Genomic DNA, 6,951 nt, shown 5'->3' on the forward strand with positions numbered 1-6,951 from the left:
CTAAACTTGCTTTATGTTTTGTTTATATCCAGAAAGCGTTAAATAAACTTTGCTCTGAAAGGAAAATGTAAGACTTTTATACTATATGCAACAATTGTTGAGCATTTTAACATTCTTTAGTATTCTTTTTCATTTTCATGATTAAACAACATTCATTATGGAACCAACAGTAGGTGAGACTATTCTGTTTTTAGGGCTTTATAAACATTTCAGGAAGTAACTAAATGTTAAACTTCTATCTCACCACCACCTTTGTGGTGGTGTATTTTGTTGAAGCTACTACAGAGCCATCCAAGTGTCTTCTTACATATAACTCATACTGGCTTTGGCTTAGTTGGCAGGGGTTTTAATTTGAGATTACTCAGATACAGTACAGCCTTATTTATATCCAGTATGCAAGACATAAAATAATTATGTATGTTCTTCAGCATGTCCAAGGAGTAGTACCCTACATCAAAGGCAAATAACTTCATAACATTTAATCATTAAATAGGATAAAATATTTACCACAACCATGTGTATTTAAGGAAAAGGGCTAAAAGAGCAATAAATTATGAAATAATGGATATTTTGGTGGCAAGGATTTTTCAGAAATCCCTGTTATTGTGTTGTTGGGAGTTTCTCCCACAGCTCCAGTTTCCCATTTCATCTTATTCATGCCAAACCAAACCCCCTATATGAGCATTTCCCCATATTCCCCATAAGGAAATTAATCTTCTTATAAAATAAGATCAGCCTTCCTACACATACTTGTTAATCTTTTAACTCAAGCATACAGGAGAGTTTTGGGATTAGATGGCTCTAGCAGCAAGCTTCCCATAAATGTGTATTAGGTTTGTAACCCCTGTTTGGCCTAGCCCTTTTTAAAGTGTGCTGCTTAAACTCTAAGTCATATGAATTTAACTCCATGAACTTAACTCCATTATGCGACTCTCGTAGTTATGGTGATTTATTATTAATACATTCTCCTTGTGTGAACATATTTGAAATGAAATGTAGTTCCAACAAACTGTGCACTGTCAAAGGAATAAATATCAATCAGGATCAACCTTTTTGAACCACAGGATAGGAGCTGTTTTGCATGGATTAACATTTTGGGGATCATACATGTAGAATTTTCATAACACGTACAGACAGATGTGCCATTTTTTGCTGTCATAACATATGCTTATGCTTATATGCAAATGGCTCATGCAGATATCCCAGCAAATGGCTTGTGCAGACATCCCAGCAAAAATGGTTTGTTCAAACACCACAGCAAATGGCTAATACAGACTTCCCAGGAAATGGCTTATGCAGACATCCCAGCAAATCGCTTATGCAGACATCCCAGCAAATAGCTTATGCAGACATTCCAGTGTTATGTCTGCCTGTATGTATGTATTCTGTGTTCCAGGTTTTGCCTCTGCCTCTCCGGTATCCCCCATCTCGATCCACACCAGGTTTTCCAGTGAGCAGAGGACAATATAAAAGGAAGAGGATGTGGCTGAGGGCTCATTGGAGAAGAGTTGGTGGTGCTTCTTTTGACTTGTTGCTGCATTTTGAGCTTGTGTTTGCTAAATTTTGTGTGTATGACTTTGGATTTGCCCCTTGATTGATTACTGAATAATATGTGTATGTGTATCTTGTATATATATATATATATATATATATATATATATATATATATATATATATATATATATATATAGTGTGGTTTTTGTTGTGTTGGCCTTGGTCACTCCTGATGCGATTGCACCAAAAACGTTTAAATACACTGGATCTTTGCTGTCAACTTTGTCTGGTTAGTCATTCCATCACTCATTTCTACTGCTGTAACACTCAAAACCTATGTTACGGCCTCCCAGCCTAGACAGGGTCGTAACACCAGCAAATGGTATAAGCCAACATTTTAGTGACTCTATGGAGTCAGCCTCATAAAGGGCCAGTCAGATCTTTGACCTCATTTCTGCACTGTGCAAGCAGAACATCATATATGATGGACCATAAGCTTTACTAGTTCTGTATTAAGGTGGCCGTGAAGACCCATCATGCTGCAAATGAAAAAAGCGCTGTAGTTACACAAAGCAAATTCATCAACATGTAAAGGCATGTGCTACCTTTCTGAATGAGGTACACATTAAAAAAACGCAGGCAACTTCAGAAATCCTGCAAATCCAGCCACAACACAATGGAAATGCTTCTGGAGGACACAAAGAGGAGATGCACTCCTGTGAGACTACCTGTAACAGAGTAGCTGATGGAACCTAATTATATTTGAAATTATGGCTGGTATATTGTCATATAGGTTAGCCTGATACAGAACGAAACAACTAACCTATTCATGGTCTATATTCTTGTATATTTAATGTTACCGTTTCTAGGTTGTACAGAACACAGCCTTAAAGAACACTGATCAATTTAATATGACTAAGTTCCATTTAACATGACTAAGTTTCTGACTTAATACAGACTGTGTACATTCAGTGTTACTAATTTACAGCATAGGCTATGTTTTCGTTCAAGTTTGTTAGTTTAGCTGGACTGTTACAATGAACAGTTTGGTTATCTGCTACAATGACCAGCTGTTCAATGTTTATATCTGTATCTATAGCTATATCTATCTATCTATCTATCTATCTATCTATCTATCTATCTATCTATCTATCTATCTATCTATCTATCTATCTATCTATCTATATATATATATATATATATAAGAGCTCTGAAAATTATTATTTAAATATATGCATTGTGATAGAGACAATTAAGTCAATTATATGCCAGGGCAACAACTCTTTGGTCTGGTGCTGAGAGTTCATGTTTAACTCCTGTTAGTCTTTGGTTCGAGCCCTGCGTAGGGTGGCTGCCTTTGGCTCTTATTACACGTGGTGTCAGGCATGGGATGTGAGCAAAGCCATCAAGAGTGTGCCCCAGATTGATGAACCCACCCATGCCCACCCTGATGGAAAAGACAGTTTTGTGTGGAGGGACATGTGGAAAGTGTCGTGTGCAAGAGCACTCTCCAGAGGTAAAGAGGAGGAGGGTGTGATGGTCAGAGCTCATGTTTACCTCCTGTCAGTCCTGCCTTTGAGTCCCAGGTGTGGTGGCCACCTGCGTTACATGCATACTTACATATATATATATAGAGAGAGAGAGAGAGACAGAGAGAGAATTTAATATGTAGTTTCAGAATTTAATATGTAGTTTCGGACAAAGGCAAGCTTGCAGAACTGATGAAGGACCTTTGTCCAAAACGTTCTGTTTCTCTGGAAACTATGTGTACTTTACTATAATTCTGAAAATCCCTTACTACAGCACACTGCATTTACTTACTTACAATCTTCTTCGGATATATATATATATATATATATATATATATATATATATATATATATATATATATATATATATATATATATATATATATATATAATATATATAAAATTGTACTGAAGTACAGAAAGTTTCCAGAGACAGTAAGCTTCAGACAGAACTCCTTCATCAGCTGTTCAAGCAAGGTATATATATATATATATATATATATATATATATATATATATATATATATATATATATATATATATATATGTACACACACACACAAACACAGACAGAGAGCGAGAGAGAGAGAGAGATTCCAACATGGCAATAACAATATGGCAATAACTTTTTGTTAGTTTCATTATTATATATATATAATATCAATCTGTCCTGGCATAAACAGATGTGAGACTCACTAGGGCCTGGTGAGGTGCGCTTGTGCTGTCCTTCATCTTGCGCCGCTGGTGTATTCATTTGCCCATTAAGCAGCTGTGGAGGTGTTATAAAGGAGGGTTGAGGAGGCCATTTCTGTGTCCTAGTCCTCTCAGGAAGGAAGTGCTTGAGCTCGCTGGCTTCAGGATTACAGGCTGTGAAGTGACACGCAAGGCTTTGCCAGCCCAGCTTTTCACATGCAGCTGCTCGTGGTGCTTATGTGTGTGTGATACATTTGGAGGAGCTGGAGGCTCTTGAATGTGGCATTTTCAATATTTTTTTCCCTCCCAAAATTCTTTCTGCCAAAGCAGCTCTCAGCAAAGAGCTGCAAGCTCGTGTGGCAAACGTCTCATTTTCTACCGCCCGCATTCTAATGATTATCTCTGCAAAAAGAAGTAGCTCTCGCCACCGCCAGACAACAATTGTTGTGATGGCTGAAATGGTGTCTGGCTTCCTCACTGTGTTCTTGTGTGAATGACTGAAGCTCTCATAGAAACAGTCATTTGTACATGTCATCCATCTAACGAAGGACAAAAACCTCCACTGGGACGTCCATGTGTCCTCTCTGAGGGATGCATCGCCAGCTGTGGCTTTGGATTGGGATCCAGGGCTGAGCAGCTGTTCCAACTGAATCAGGGAGGTTCTGCCTGGCTGTGTGTGAGGATGGTTTTTACAATGAGGCAGGAAGTGATCATCTCAAGGGCAGTTCAGGCGCCAGGCCCTGATTGGCTTTTCCAGAACATGGCAGGAAAAATAAATCTGCTATGTTTTTCTACTGACTTTGACAGGAAGAAATATATCTTCTGTCTCTCAGCTATTTATTTGTGTTTGGAAGTGTCCTGACACCTAAGTGATGTTGTTGGTGAGAACTCACCTCAAACCAGATATGAAAGAATCTTTCCTATAATTAGTGAAGTATATAAAGAGAAGAATTTCATTATTATCAGTATCATATAATCTTTGCAGTTCTACAGTGACGACTGGACTCATCCATTGTGTTTACACTAGAATGGGTAAATGGTGAGCAAAAAAAAAGGTAAATAAATAAATAACAACTGAAAATTTAATAAAATAAAGATATAATAAATGTATTATTGGAAGGTTAATATTTTGATTAAGTTGATGGTGTGTCTGTATAACAACACTGGCCTTTAAACATGCTGACTGCTCCAAAACTTGTATTGTCTTGTGAAAAATTCCCCATATTGGAAATCCCCTTGACATTTCAGGTAGTGATGCTAGCAAATCATTTGGCTGGGGATTTAGCTTTAGTGTTATGCTTATGCTCTGAGGCTAAACTATAAATGAATACTTAATGTCAAAAATACAGTGTATTGTGATAGTCCTTAATCATCCAGCCACTGAAAATGGTATAATGGTCCATTCTCCTCAGCGACTCAGTGGGTGATTGATCTACTTTAGTAGAGGTAGTTCTTTCATTATTAAACACTGTGAAGAGGATTACTGCAAAACTTGAATCAAAGCTAGCAGCTTAGGCCAGATTCTGCTATGTCAATGAAGAGAGTGACAGTTGCAGGACCTCTGGAGTTCTGAAGCTTGTGTGCAAGATAATTCACTGAATAATTGATGGGAAATGCTACAAAGTACAGGTGCTGCAGAATTTACTTACAGGCTAATGGAACACATCTGACTGCAGATGCAACCGTAACCAATCCCACCTGAATGAAGTTACACATGAGGACACTGATCAGCTGGGCCAAGTGTGTGAGAGAGCTGATATCTAGGGGCCAAGAGCTCTTCAGAAGGAGGCCTGGACCATTCATTTATGAGGCAAAACTTGACAGTGATGAAATGGCGTGTTCTTTTAAGAACAGAATGTGAGAAAGTATCAGATTCACCCAACTCAATTCACTGTTGCTTCTTTTGATGATGTCAGTCTTGCTCCAGGAATTAGATGCTATATGAGTCAGACAGATCGTTCCATAGCTGGTCATTTGGCTTTGCCTGTGCTAAACATTACTCATCTGCACTCAGATTACTTCATTCATTCATCAGTATGCTATGGTGCAGAATACAATCTAAATGAATTGAATTGTATTTAATATAGATTAAGGAACAAACCTGTGTTTGTTCAGGAGAATTAACTTCATAATGGACATTCAACTGGGCATCATTTATTTGAATTTATTTACTTATTTTATTGTATTAACGGTCCTTTAGTCTACACAAAGAATAGACAAGTATAAAAACCTACTGTCTTATCTCAGTTTAATGGATCCAAGAGTGTGGTTCTTCAGCTGCTACAAACCACACTGAAATGCACGTTTACGTTTCTGAAAATGGTCTACTTACCATTTGCAAATATCTTTGAAATATCTCCTAAAAAAATTAGGTCTAGACTGTATACCACAGAAGAAAGGGTGAGTCCTTGTCAAGCTCCCATTGTTTCAAGAAAGGAGTGAAATCAATGAGTTCTTTCCTTCTTTAGAAATTAGCAGGATGTAAGCACTTTGGTTATAGGGTGTGTGCTGCACAGGACAGAGATGAAAATAATAACAGTGAAATGTTATTAAAAGCTTTGTTTTGTCAAGTGTTTCCCCCACCCAAATTGCACACAGTGTATATTGTAGAGTAAGAGGAATATCTGCAAAATAGCCAAAAGAAAATAAGGGGGAAAAAATAACGATAGCTTGTGGTCATGTGCCAATACTGTGACTTAATGACAGGTAAGGGGGAAGGATATCTGTGAGTTTACTGCCTGTGGGCCACTGTGTCTACAGAATGAGTATTAAGAACAAGAGAACTATTTTCTTTTCTCTGCTATAAAATACCTAAATCAGTACTTGAAGGGCTTAATAATTATCTGATGAGTTGAAGAAGGTATTTGAAAAAGGGAAAAAATACAAACCTGCACAGTACAGTGACTGTCCACAGGGCTCTGAACCACTCCCAAGCCAACCCTTCAAGGCTGAAGAAAACTCAAGCAAAGCCTTTCCTGAAGTGGGTTCAGTTTCCCATGACTTATCGTATAGTCCTCCATTAGCAGAGAAAAGTAGCCATCTTTCTGTCAGAGACCCAGCAAGCAAAGGCAAAACAAATAATGTGATTGTGGAGGCTTAAGCCATGCTCAGTGGCTTTCAGATTTGTGGTGAAGGTGTGAAAATTTGACTTTGTTTGATAAAATAATATAAAAACACTGACCACTTTCTAAAAGCCCTGCCAAATTAATTTAATCATTAGCATAATACTAATTGC

Source organism: Electrophorus electricus, chromosome 6, assembly GCF_041902795.1.
Source record: "Electrophorus electricus isolate QZ-2024a chromosome 6, ASM4190279v1, whole genome shotgun sequence".
In the NCBI taxonomy this organism is placed as follows: Eukaryota; Metazoa; Chordata; class Actinopteri; order Gymnotiformes; family Gymnotidae; genus Electrophorus; species Electrophorus electricus.